Below are 14905 nucleotides of genomic sequence, written 5' to 3'. Positions count from 1 at the left end.
GGATCTTTATTCAGTACAGAGCTTAGCAGACAGACTATAAGAGATTAAATAAAACAAGAAAAACCTATGGCTCTTTGCCTTAACTACACATTAAAGATTCATAGTTACCAATTCAGGAACATCCAACAGTTCAGAATAGTCCAAGGGATTTTGAAGGGAAATCCCATCTTTGCACACCCATGTGCTCCAAGTCACCAAGCAGGTCTTTGTTTTCCAAAAGACAGCATTTCAGGTGCAATAAAACAGGCAGCAAGAGCCTCAGAGCTAATAGAACAAGAGACTCAAGAACAAGAAGAACCTCACTCCCATAGGGATCAAACAATTATACCCCAATCTAATCATGATTAGCCGTGGCCATTCAGCCAATCACGAGCAGCAGGGGTGTGTGGCCAATTTCAGGTTGCCATAGCTGCACATAAGGTGTGTGTATAGATTGGCTAGGAGTTTGGAGACCCCGCCTGCAGTCATGTGACCCCAAACTCCAGCTACTTCATTGTGTACGTGACTTGTCGCATGTGGGCCAGGAAGTGGAGCCATGAGGTCAGGCTTTTGGCATGAAGGTGTGAAAGAATGTGGGTTTATGGCATGGCTATTGAGGCCATGTGGCCTCACTATTTGGCTTGCAACAGGAAATAAGACACAGCATGTTATAATAATGTAATCACAGGAGAAGGCATGTGGATATAGAAAGCAGAAAGCAATTTTTCTATACAGGGGGCTTCCCCTGTTCCATCGCCAGGGCCCTGGAGGATCAGGAGGTGGTTGGCCCGAAGGTCCTGGAATCCTCCCAAGTTACCCATTTCGCGGAGGTCCCACGGCCAAAGGAGGAGCAGGAGGCTGGTAACTGGGCCTCCTGACAGGGTTCCGACTGACAGAGGGAGGATTGGGGGAACAGGGAGACAAGTCTCAAGTCAGTCAGGCCTCACCCCCTGGCTTGACGCCTTTAAGGCATGGGTGGTTGGGGCACATAGGGGGGTCTGCAGCAACAATAAAAGAGAACAAGGTGGAAGCCGGGGAGGATTGGTTGTTACTCGGAAGTTCGGACAGAGAGGAGGGAGATGTGGGGCATACGCCCCAATCCACTCGAACCTGTCCGCCGAGGCAACCACCGGACAGAGAGTGAAGCAACTCCTGAGGCATATTTCTGAGGCGACCCCTGTTCGACAAGATTTGCCTCCATCCTGGACGCACCCCACCACCCACCCGGACCCTCACACCATCCACAGACTGACACCTAATTTATTTATTTTAATTTTTTTATTGATTTTTATCTTACCCATTCCAGCCTAGGCTGGCTCAGGGCAGCTCACAAGGACAAAAAAGGGAAGGGGGAAAAAACTGAACCTAAAATTTAGAATCCAGAACCTGACAAAGGTTAGTCAAATGCAAGAAAGGGGGCCAATATTAAAAATTGTCCTCAAGCAAAGAGCTTGAGGACAATTTGGCTCTACAACCATAGGAAGGTGATTTCTGGACCAGAAGTCTATATCTGAGAACCACTTGGCATGTGATTGCACTTTTAGAGGCCTCATTTGTACTTTTACACTGTGCCTGGTGGTTTTATCTTGAAACAACTTGCTTCTAGTCCTTATTGAATTTATACTTTGTATTTACATGATTGTACTATATTTTTATAATAGCCAATATGTTCCTCACTATTGACCTCTGAGGAAAGCCTATGTAGGCCGAAACGTGTCAGGTCAGATTTATAAGCCCTTGTGATTTATCATTTGTTATTTATACATAACGTGTGATTGGGCCCTTATATAATTTTAAAATTTGTAATTAATAAATACATGTATTTTTATATATTTCCTTCATTAAGTTTTTAATATTGGCCCCCTTTCTTGCATTTGACTAACCTTTGTCACGTTCTGGATTCAGGGCAGCTCACAACCAGATAAAAATTATCATAATACATAAAACATAGTACATAAAAGCATTAATACAATTCTTAATAAATAATGCAATACATTACTTGATGAATAATATAAACAATATTAAAATCAGATAATATTAAAGTGCTAACGATTCCAGTGTTTACTTTAGTTCTATTGGTCCGCTGCAATTGTGGGGGAGGGGGAGGGCTGGGCCAGGCAATAATCACTGGGACCTGTGGCTCAGGGCTTCCACCATGGTTATCAGTTGTTACTGATGGTTGTAGTTGTACTGGTGGTGGTGTGGTGGCAGCGGCAGTTCCCCAAACCTTGTGGAACAGCTCCGTTTTACAGACCCTGTGGAACTGTAAAAGATCCCACAGGGCCCTGATCTCCTCTGGGAGCTTATTCCACCATAGTGGAGCTGCCACCGAAAGGCCCTAGCCCTAGCTGTTGCCAACCTGGCCTCCTTAACACTCGGGAGGACCAGTTGGTTCTGGGTCCCTGAACGCAGTGCTCTCCGGGGCATATATGGGGAAAGGCGGTCCATCAGGTACGTTGGACCATGGCCATAAAAGGCTTTAAAGGTAAGAACCAGCACCTTGAATCAAATCCGGTATGCACTGGCTAGTGCAATGCCTTTAGCGCAGGCTGGATTTGCTCCCGAATTGAGAGTCCCATCACCAGCCTGGTTGTGGTATTTTGCACCAGCTGCAGCTTCCGGATTTGCGACAAGGGCAGCCCTGTGTAGAGGGCATTACAGTAATCCAGTCTCGAGGTGACCATCGCATGGATCACAGTTGCCAAGTCACTGCGTTTGAGGAAGGGAGCCAACTGCCTTATCAGCCGAAGATGGTAAAAGGCCGACTTGGCAGTGGCTGCAACCTGGGCCTCCATTGTTAAGGAGGCATCCAGGAGCACCCCCAAACTCCTAACCTCTGGTACTGGCACCAATGGCACCCCATTGAAAGTCAGGAGTGGGATCCCGACCCCCGGACTAGTGCGGCTCAGGCACAGGACCTCCATCTTCATCGGATTCAATTTCATCCGGCTCAACCTAAGCCAACCAGGCACGGCTTGTAACGCCTGGTCTAGAACTTCTGGTTCGGAGTCGGACTGGCTGTCCAACAACAGATAAAGCTGGGTGTCATCCGCATACTGATGACAACCCAAGCCATACCTCTGAGCAATCTGGGCAAGAGGGCACATATAGATGTTTAAAAGCATCGGGACAACACTGCCCCTTGCGGCACTCCACATTCCAGTGGGTGCCTCCGGGACAGTTGATTCCCCAGTGGCACTCTTTGTCCCCGACCTTGAAGAAAGGAAACAAGCCACTGTAAGGCTGGTTCCTGAATTCCAGTGTCAGTGAGGCGGTGGATCAGTAGCTGATGGTCGACCGTGTCAAACGCGGCCGACAGGTCTAACAACATCAGCACTGCCGATCCGCCCCGATCAAGATGTCTTCAGACGTCATCTATGAGGGCGACCAGTGCTGTATCTGTCCTGTAACCAGGGCAAAAGCCGGACTGGAAGGGATCTAAAATAGAAGCGTCATCCAGAAAACTCTGTAACTGCAGTGCCACCGCCCTCTCTATTATCTTGCCCAAAAAGGGCAAGTTGGAAACCAGCCAATAGTTGGCCAATTTGGCCAGGTCCAAAGATATTTTTTTCAGGAGGGGGCGCACCACTGCCTCCTTAAGTGCCTCTGGAAACTGTTCCTCTGAGAGGGACTTGTTGACAATCTCCCGTATGGCATCCTGCAGCCCCTTGCAAGCTGCTTTGATTAGCCACGATGGGCATGGATCCAAGAGGCATGTGGTGGGGCATACAGGCAAGAGCAATCTGTCAACTTCTTCTAGGCTGAGCAGGTCGAAATAATTCGTGACCAGAATATGAGTTAGGAGCATCGAGTTCATTCACTGTGTCAACTGTGGCAGGATAGGTCATGGCAGAGCAACAAGACTTTATCCGCAAAATAGCTCGCAAAAGCCTCACAGCCAATATCCAATTCCCTATGGTTTAGTCTGCCTTGTGGCAGAGCCGTGATACTGAATTGTTCTAAACAATTGGGCTGGGCGTGAGCTTGCGGATCTCACTCTGAAATCCAATGATCTGTATTTCCTCCCCACCCCCGCTTTTTTAAAGGAATTTGGAGTCTGTTTCTAATCTCTCTTTTTTTTTTAATCAAAGAGAAATCCAAAGAGAGGAGGGGCAGGAAGGGAGGGTGTAAAATTTCACTCTGTAGATGCTCAGAGGCAGTCAATGTCTTCCAAACCTTCCTATCCTGCTAGAGCACCACCCTGTGACATGTAACATAAAATAATTGAAAGGCCTGAAGTTACAAAAGGGTGCATTAATTGAGAGCCAGTTTGGCATAGTGGTTAAAGCTTAGAGCGCGGACTCTAATTTGGGAGAACCAGGTTTGATTGCCCACTCCTTCACATGCAGCTGCTGGCGTGACCTTGGGTCAGTCGTAAGTTCCTTCAGAGCTGTTCTCCTTTCAAGGGCAGTTCTCAAGAGAGCTCTCTCAGCCCCACCTTCTTACAGGGTGTCTGTTGTAGGGAGGGGAAGGGAAAGGGATTGTAAGCCCCTCTGAGTCTCCTTCAGCTAGTGAAAGGTGGGGTATGAATCTAATCTCCTCTTCTTCTTTCTCTTCAAAGTGAAATCCTTCTTTTAAAATAAAATAGAATATGAGGAATCAATGGCTGTATCTAAAGGGGGGGGATACCCCTCTCTATAAGAACACTATCCCAGAAAGGCAAATTGAGTGCAAAACACGAGCATCCTTTAAGCCCTATTGGCATTGGCAAGAGTTTGATAGACCCATGTCCCACACCTTCCAGGTGTCATGCCCAGCATGAAATAGGAGATCACTCATCAGAAGGGTAAAATGGAAGACAGTGATCATGTATACTGCCCTGGAGAAAATGTTGGATAAAAATGGAGTAGAAAAAGAGAGAGTATAAATTAAACCACAGCACTGGGAGTAGTGAATTCAGAGAATCACAATCATATGTATGACTTATTTAGACAATAAATAATCTAGGTTGGGGGGGGTAATTCCTGATGCATGCACATCATCTTGATTACTGTACACTTGAGAGAGCTGAACCTGTGAACTGGCTCAGCCTGAAAGCCCTTGTGCTGGAGGTGATATGGACTGATAAGGAAAGCCCCTTCTGTAGTTTATTAGTAGTAGTAGTACTACTACTACTATTATTATTATTCTTTAATTAATTACTTTAATTTCTGAATCGCTCCATCCCTGAGTACACAGAGCTCTGGGCAATTTACAATAAATATACAAAAGTACAGTTTAAAATCAATAGATTTGTCATGGTCTGCTCAGCAGCAGAGGACATGGTTTTAGATGCACAAGGTCCTCAGTCCAATCCCCAGCATCTTCTAGTTAAAGCAGAAATTAAAGAGATGTGGGGAAAGTAAATGTTGGGAAATGCCTTCTCTAGTGGAAAGCCACTACTAGTCAGACTCAGTTGTAGAAAGCAGCTTCATCACAGAGTTGATGCTGATTGGGACCGCTGATGTTCCAGAAGACATAGACCGGTTCTGTTCTTTATGGGTACAGATTACTCTTTCTGCTTAAAGGTTTAGGGGTACTCCCAGACCTAGCCATGGTGTTGGCAAAGCAAGTTGGCAGGGTTGCTAATAGTGCCTTCTATCATTTACATCTCATTTGGAACCAGTTGGGTTGTCCAGTTTCCTGGATGATTTACTATATTTTAGCTCGCACGTGGAGCCAAATAGACCCAGCACAGCTCCAGATGGCTCTGCAGGATCCGATGCCCCCTGGCAGCTCATAGTCGGCTCTCCACAGCCATTGACGAGATCACTCCCCAGCACCCTCTGTGCTCTCGCTCTAGGCTTGCTCCCTGGTTTATCCAGGAGCTGCGGCTTATGAAGCGAGAGCTGAGATGGCTAGAGAGACAGTGGCGTCACGCTCGAGATGAAGCTACAAGAGCCTCTTATAGAACGTTTATGAGTTCCTATGATATGGCATTCAAAGTCGCTAAAAGAGAGTTCTATACAGCTACGATTGTATCTGCGAGCTCACGCCCAGCCGAATTATTTAGAACGATTCAGTCTATAACAGCTCTGCCACAGGGCAGACCAAAAGCTAGGGAATTGGATATTGGCTGTGAGGCATTTGCGAGCTATTTTGCAGATAAAGTCTTGGTGCTCTGCTGCAACCTCCCCACCACAGTTGAAACAGTGAGTGAACTCAAGACCCCTTGCATGTCTTCAATTCCGGCTTTGGATAATTTCAGCCCACTCAGCCTGGAGGAAGTCGACAGATTGCTCGCAACTGTACGCCCAACTATGTGCAGCCTTGATCCGTGCCCTTCCTGGCTTATTAAAGCTGGCCATGAAGGGTTCCAAGGTGCCCTAAGGGAAATTATCAACCCTCTTTGAGGGGCAGTTCCTGGGGGCACTCAAGGAAGTGATGGTCCCCCGTCTCTGGTTCCAGCTGAGTTGGCCAACTATTGACCGGTTTCCAATTTGCCCTATTAATTGAGAGGACAGTTGCAGGGCTTTATGGATGACACTTCCGTATTTGATCCCTTCCGGTCCGGCTTCCGCCCGGGACACAAGACAGAGACGGCACTGGTCGCTCTTACTGCTGACCTCCGGAGGCATCTGGATCAGAGTGGTTCAGCAGTGCTGTTGCTGTTGGTTCAGCAGTACTGTTGCTGTTGGACCTTTTGGCTGTGTTCAACATGGTTGACCATCAGTTGCTGACCCACCACCTCACTGACATGGAGATCCAGGGGCTTGCCTTGCAATGGCTTGCTTCCTTTCTCCAGGGTCGGGGACAAAGGGTGGCACTAGGGGAACAACAGTCCAGGAGACACCCGCTGGAGTGCGGTGTGCCTCAAGGGGCAGTGCTTTCCCTGATCTTATTTAACATGTACATGCGCCCCCTTGACCAGATTGCCTGGAGGTATGGGCTGGGGTGTCACCAGATATCAGCTCTATCTGATATTGGGTGGCCAGTCGGACTCCAGACTGGAAGATCTGGACCGGGCATTGCAGGCTGTGGCTGGTTGGCTTAGACTGAGCCGGCTGAAGCTAAATCCGGCGAAGACGGAAGTCCTGTGCCTGAGTTGGGGCAGTTCAAGGGTAGGGATCCCACTTCCAACCTTCATTGGGACACCATTAGTGCCAGCGCCGGAGGTTAGGAGTTTGGGAGTGCTCCTGGATACCTCCTTAACAATGGAGGCCCAGGTAGCAGCCACTGCTAAGTCGGCCTTTTATCATCTTCGGCTGATTCGGCAGTTGGTTCCCTTTCTCAACTGTGATGACCTGGCTACAGTGATCCATGTGATGGTCACCAGTGTTCCCTCTAAGCTGAGTCAGTGTGAGCTAGCTCACAGTTTTTTAGCCTCCGGCTCACCCATTTTTGTCTTAGCTCAGGAAGGATGGCTCCAGAGAAAACTGACTGATGCAGCAGCCAAATCGCTCGCTCACAGCTTTAATGCCGGCAGCTCACAAAGTAGAATTCTTGCTCATGAGAGTACACAGCTTAAAGGGAGCATTAATGGTCACCTCGAGATTAGACTACTGTAACACTCTTTAGATGGGGCTGCCCTTGTCGCAGATCTGGAAGCTGCAGCTACTTCAGAATGCTGCAGCCAGACTGTTGATGGGCCTTCCTAAATGGGAGCACATCCGGCCTGCGCTGAAGGCACTGCACTGGCTGCCAGTAGCATACCGAATTTGCTTCAAGGTGCTGGTTCTTGCCTTTAAAGCCCTATATGACCAGGGTCCAACATACCTGAGGGACCACCTTTCCACATATATACCCCAGAGAGCACTACAGTCGGGGTCACAACACCAATTGACCATCCCAGGCCCTAAGGATGCCAGGCTCTCTGTCCAGTGCCTTTTCAGTGGCGGCTCCATACTGTTGGAATGAGCTCCCAGAAGAGATCAGAGGCCCTGCAGGATCTTTTACAGTTCCACAGGGCCTGCAAGACGGAGCTCTTCCACCAGGCTTTCAACTAGGAGTCGCCCCACCACTACCACCAACATCTGTGGTAACAGGCTGGCCCCAGTTTGGAGATCGAGCCATACCTTCGCGTGATGCTGGAAGATCATTGAATCTGAAATCTTGCTTATTACACCATATAGCACACCATTTTAATTAACGAAGGAATTATTACTGCTAGCACTTGATTATTTGCTTGTTTAAAAATGTTTTAAATGTTTCATGTGGATTTTATGGTACCTTGTGCCGATTAATGTAAGCCGCCCTGAGCCTATAAATGGAAGTAATAAATAAATAAACAAACTGGGGGCCTGCCCATATAAGGGTATATTAGGCCTTTAAAAGCCTTCAGAGCTCACTCTGGGAGTTCAGTTGAGTAAGGTGGCCAAATCAACTGAGCTCCAAAGATCTATAAAGGCCTTCAGAGCTCACTCTCAGGCCGGCTAGACCCAGAGGTTTGAGGTTCATGAAAACCCCAAACCTCCATGAACCTCCATTTTTCCCAGTTTGTACCCATCCCTAGTGACCATCCTTTCACTGGTACAAACTGAGTGATCTTAACCTCATTGTTTATGCACTCAGTTCATGGTGCTGGCTCCTACCTACATGACCTGGAATCAACCTGCTTGAAGGGCTGCCTGCCATCATAGGAGTCCACGTGTCAACTGAGATACGCCTAGCAGGCTTTGTTTAGGGTACCTTCCATTTGGCAGATCCATACAGCTCTGCCAGGACCCGTGATTTTCCCTGTTGCAGTTCCTGTCATATGGAATAGCCTTCTGGAAGAAGTAGATCCATTGCCTGCTTGATTCCCTTTTTGTGGACTTATAAGACTTTTCTGCCCCATGGCGCTTTATAGTAAAATTTTGATAATCATTTTGGTCCTTGTGACTCGTGTTTTATTGTAGTGGCCTTATATGTTAACATATTTGTATGTTTGACAAGTTATATACCACTCTGAAATTTGGAAAAGTGGGATACTTTTTAGGAAAGGAAAGGAAAAAAGAATATGTTCATCAGTGCAACTCATCATTTGATGCTGTGACAGCCATACAAGAATAACCTGTTCTTAATGCAGAAAAATGATGAGTATGGTTTTTGCATGAAAAGGAAATTCAGAGTCCCCTTTGGAAGCAGAAGGAGTAGGTCAGAAAATAAGGTGTAGTGAGTGCATAATCAACACAGCAACATTCACAATATAATATTTTTTTAACGAAACAGGGCTGCGTGTACACATCTAAAACCTTCAATTAAGTGTAATGTGCTAAACCCAGCAATTCAAGAGAGACATACAATTGTATAGAACCGATCTAACCACCCAGGAGAATTCATAAAACTAATTATCCCTTGTTATTCACAGCCCAGATTTGATCTAAGGGCAAAATATTTATACAGAATAGTTTATTTCGGTTAGTGCTCTTGCTCTAGCAGTCTGAGTTTGCCAACTTCAAACATGCTGAGTTATACAGTGATTTTAAAATATATATATATGTACCAAGCAAGCCTGATAAAAACTTGGAGCTGTTCTTAAATGAATAAAATAAAGGAGTAGACTATAGATGCTAATGGAAGATCCATGAATGGACTCCCTGCTAATTTTTTTTTAATTTTAAATTGCATTCATACAGGGCTCTGATTTGGATTGGGCCCCAGGGAATTAACTCCCTCCCTCAACACTGCATGCATATTAATTTTCAGACCAACCAGCAGTTATTTTGTTTACATTTCTGTGTCAAGGATCTTCCATGAAACTGCCATTGCATAGTGACTTGCAAAACTGAACAAATTTTCTGTGCACCAATGTGTCCATTAAGTGTTCTGCCAGATGCAATGACAAAAGATATTGGGTTGGATCCAGTGCAAAATTTCCCCTCGCCCTACAGCACTTACACAAACGGAAATGCAAGAAAAAGACTGTGCATAGCTGCTTGCACTGAGTCAGACTGATTGTATCTTCACATGCATTTCTGTTTGTGCAAGATGCCATACAACCAATCTGGGGGCACTATAATCTATAGGAAGAAAAGCTCTAGGTCAGGGGTGTCAAACATACGGGCCAGGGGCCAAAACTGGTTTGTCCAGCCCATGAGCAATTGGTGTGAGGGAGGGAAGGCAGGAAGCTGCTGGGGGGACTGAATGGCTGCATGCGATGAGGTGTGTGTGATTAAAACTGTCAAGAAATAGAAAGAAAATGGCTAGGTAATGGGGCTAAAAGGCTGCAGTAAAATAGGGGGGAATGGCAGTGAAGGCAGAGAAAGAGAAGGCATGGTGTTTCTTGGTGTAGTGGTTAAGTGCGCAGACTCTAATTTGGGAGAACCGGGTTTGATTCCCTACTCCTCCACATGCAGCTGTTGGGTGACCTTGGGTCAGCCACAGTTCTTGCAGAGCTGTTCTCTCAAGAGCAGTTCTCTGAGAGCTCTCTCAGCCCCACCTACTTCACAGGCTATGGGGAGAGGAAGGGAAGGAGATTGCAAACCTCTCTGAGACTCCAAGTGAAGGGCAGGGTATAAATCCAATTTCTTCTTCTCTTTTTCTGCTTTTCCCCCTCCCATCTCCTCCAACTGCAGCTGAGCAAGGATTGCCAAAGCCACTACATGGGGCACTCTGTTGTCTGGGGCACTTGAGGCCGGTCACTCAGCCCGGCCCACCTCACAGGGTTGTTGGGGGAGATGGGCAATGGGGGGGGAGTCTGGTGTGCCTCCTCAGGATCCTCAGAGGAAGGACAGGAGAAGAGAGGAAAGTAAAAGCTAGAGACAGATCATAACTGTGCTTGGCTACTGAGGCTGGGCACGGAAAAAACTACCTTACTTGCAAGGAAGATGACTCATCTCCTAAAAGTGCTATATATACAAAAAGTAACTAATTTGTATAGAAATGTAAGGTACCCCCCCTTAAGGTATCCCTTAGGAAAAAACTAGTCTTGAATATGATTAAATAAATTTATTGTGGCTTTTGTGGGTTCTCTAGTAAATCAATTGCTTTCACTGCGAGGAATCAATTGCTTTTATTTGTATTTTGAGTAGAAATAAATATTGTTAATTGGGTTTGCCTGTGTCCTTTATAAAGTTTACTAGGAATAAGGCCCATTGTGGAAATAAATACAATAAGCTCTAGAAAGAGGCTCTGGGAGAGTACCCCAGCCTTGGGCACTCAGTACCAATTCACTGTGGTGACTTCAGCAGGGTATAATGACACAGAGTCCTCCATTTTCTCAAGGGGAACTGATCTGTGCCATCTGAAGAGCAGTTGTAATTCTGCATGATCTCCATCCCTCCCCCTGGAGACTGGCAACAATGGTTTCACATGAGGGAATGACTGGTTTGGAGGGTGGAGTCTATGGCATTGTACCTGTCTGAGGTCCCACCCCTCCTCAAACCTCACCCTCTCCAGGCTCCACACCACAAATTCCCAGGAATTCCCCAACGTGGTGTTGACAATCTGATCTCCCTCCCTGCCAACTGTCAACCTACCATTATCTGCCCCCTGCCTTCAGTTTTCCATCTATTCCCCATCCGTCCTAGAGAGCAGCTGTAATTCTGAGTGATCTCCAGCCCCCACCTGGAGATTGGTAACAATGGTTCCCCATGAGGGAATGGCTGGCTTAGAGGTTGGAGTCTATGGCATTGTACCTGTCTGAGGTCCCACCCCTCCTCAAACCTCACCCTCTCCAGGCTCCACCACTCAAATATCCAGGAATTTTCCACCTGGAGTTGGCAACCCTATCAGGAGTGGCCCCAATGAATGTTCTCCAAAAGGCCAAAATACTCCAAAGCAGCCATTTTCTCCAGGGGAACTGATCTCTGTAATCTAGAGATAAATTGTAACAGCTGGAGATCTCCAGGTCTCACCTGGAAATTGGCAACCCTAGAGGAAAGTCAGCCGCCCAGCAGAGGGTTGAAGAGAATGGTTTCATGGTCACTGGTCCACCTCATTAGCCAGCCAGCCATGGTGGAGCGAAAAAGGAGTGAGAGGTGTATGAAGTTTATTGTGACAGGAAAGTGGCCAAGCGGGTGGGGGTTATGCTGAAAGTCCTTTGTTTTTTTTTTCTCACAGAAGCAAGCTTGGTTGTTTGGTTGCCTACCAACAGCCACTGAGGAGACAGTCTCACACAGGAGCCAAGAGAAGTGTCTTCCTCAGGAGAGAGTCCAGCTTTCCAGGAGCCGCAGCTCGTTTCCTCTAGGCCAGACCCTCCCTGGTGCTGCCACCACTGCTGAAGGAAGGCGGGGGAGCCTTTGAAAGGCGCTGGGCAGCCTTCTCCGTGGTGCAGGGTTTCTGGCCGAAGGAGAGGGGCCGCAAGAGGCAGCGAAGGTGAGTGCTTCCCCTGCTTGCCACCGCTCCCTAGGTCTGCCTCCTTCTCCCCCGTGGAGGGGTTGCCACTCTCTCAGCAGAGCATCCATTTCCTTCGCCAGCTCCCTCCAGACTGAGGGTGAAATGCTGCCCGCTAGCTCGGTGGGCGGGGCCAAGCCAACACAGTGAGCCAATGCAGCCATGGGATTGGGAGACTGTGAGAGCGGCATCTGAGCGGGCCAAAGGCTGTGAAAGCGTGTCCAGGAGGGACACCAAATGTCAAATATATATAAGGAGAGATATCCCTGGTATCTGGTGTTACATTTTACGGCACACATGGCCCTGCCCGACAAAGTGACATTTATGTCAGATCCAGCCCTTGTAACAAATGCGTTTGACACCTCTGCTCTAGGTGTTGCAGAAGATCTTGCGCAAGAGGTATTATGCTAAGTCTGTTTATGTTGCTGCCTGCACATTGCCTTGTCTGAGCTATTGGCTACAATCCAAAACAGAGTTAAATGCATTTAAGCTATAGGTGGTACCATAAGGGGATGCAATGGTGGGCAAACACCCAGCCTGCTCTCTGACATAGGTCCATTGTGCCAGGCAATTCCGAATCATGCTGTTTATTTTGGCTGGCAGGAACTCAGAACTTGGCTAAAATACCCTGACGGTTTGTATGAGCAAGTAATTCACTCCCTTTTACCAATACACTGCTTGACATATTTTCCATTTGGTCATGATGGCTTCTACTAGACACTGCTTGGATTCAGGATACAAGTACATTACGTGTATAAATAATGTAGGAACCTGGATCCTTCTGTATACAAATGCTGTGCACAGAGCTCTAGCCCCATATGGCAATATTTCCTTACAAACATCATATTACACAATTTCATTTTCAGAATTTGCACCATTTAGATTTCAAAATAGGTTCCCAACACTGACTCAGCAAATGCTGGGAGTATGGGGAGACAGTGCCTGGGGAAGTCAAAGTTTCAGATGGATGTGTCTGTCACTTTCAGCCAGGTGACACTCTAGGCTGCCTCCCCTAGCCTCTAGTGTCTTTACCATAGAGACTAGGGGAAATTCCTAGACCTCCACTATGTGGAGGCTATTTTTTTTCTCCTGCTCCTCAATTCCTTGGAGGCAGGAAACGAGGGTTGGGGATGGGTAAATCTCCATCCCCAGTTAATAATTGGGAGGCCTATTTCAAACCCAAGATATAAACAGAATTCTCCCAGAACAGCATAAGAGGTCGGTAGCAACAGGCCCCAGGGCCAAGGTAGGAATGGCCCATCAGTACACAACAGCAAATAATAACACCCACCATAGAGTTATCACAATTGATTCCCTGCTCCCAACTGACAAGCAAAACAGGAGCCAAAATGGTGGGTCTTCAAGCATTCCTAGAATTCATACCTGCTACTACATTGCAAAATCTTAGTGCCTTGTCAGTCTAAGATCCCTCAGACATAGAATAAACATGCTCTTATTTTTTCCCATTATTCATAATGCAAGCCACGAAAATATCAGACACAGGCCATAATACTTTTTAACAGCTTGTTCCACATCTTTATCTCTGCGAGTGTCATCTTAAAAAATAAATCAATTCTTTTTATTCCCTCTTCTCCTTTTGTGCGTGTATATCTGGCAGAGAAAAAAATTATTCAGGGCATGTGTTGTGCTAATTTTTCACGCTTCGATTCTCTCCCATTTTTCTCCCCTGCATTATCGCCACACAATTTTTTGTAATGATTCAGTTATGTGAAATTCTTGTCTGAATTATCTCCCTCTAACGAAAGGTGAAAATACTGGGGGCTTCTCAGTTTACTTACAAACTGAAAAGGTTTGATATGCACAGTAAAACCTGGGGAAGTTTAATATACATAATAAAAACCTGACTGCCTGATTTTGGGCTTTAAAGCACCATGGGGCCATTTGTTCACTGCTTCTCCCCTTTACGTGAAACGGCCTTGCACTGAATCAGAGCCTTGGTCCATCAAAGTCACTATTGTCTACTCAGACTCCAGGATCGCAGGCGGAGGTCTTTCATATCACTTACCATCTGATCCTTTAAACTGGAGTTGCCATAATTAATAAGTGTAGTGTGTATTAGGGTACCTAACTCCAGGTTTGAAAATTCATGGCAATTTGATAGGTGGAGCCTGGGCAGGGTGGGATTTGGAGAGAAGAGAGACCTCACTGGGATATAATGTCATAGAGCGCACTCTCCAAAGCAGCCATTTTCCCCAGGAGAACTGATCTCTGTAGTCTGAATTCAAGGAGATTTCCAGGCCCCACCTGGAGATCTTTGTGCTCTTACACCTAGGTTCAGCATGTAAGGTTGCCAGGTCTGGATTGGAAAATATCTGGAGTCTTTGGGGGTGGATCTGGGAGAGGGCAGGGTTTGTGGAGGGGAAAGGCCTCAGCATGGTACAATGCCATCGAGTGCACCCTTCAAAGCAGCCATTTTCTCCAGGGGAGCTGATCTCTGTCAACTGGAGATCAGTTGTAAATACAGGGAATCTCCAGGCCCCACCTGGAGGCTGGCAACCCTATCAGCATGGCAATCACTACATGACAACGGACCGGACACATGTAGAAGAAGAAGAACATGCTGTTAGACTGGAACCAACAAATAGTGATCCCAAAGAGGGAATGTTTAAACTAAGACAAGCAGAGGTAGTTTACCATTGCCTTCCTCTATGTAGCAACCTGACATCCTTAA

The sequence above is a fragment of the Gekko japonicus genome, unplaced genomic scaffold, assembly GCF_001447785.1.
Source record: "Gekko japonicus isolate JY-2015 unplaced genomic scaffold, Gekko_japonicus_V1.1 scaffold144, whole genome shotgun sequence".
Classification (NCBI taxonomy): Eukaryota; Metazoa; Chordata; class Lepidosauria; order Squamata; family Gekkonidae; genus Gekko; species Gekko japonicus.
Note: the sequence above shows the minus strand (reverse complement) of the source record.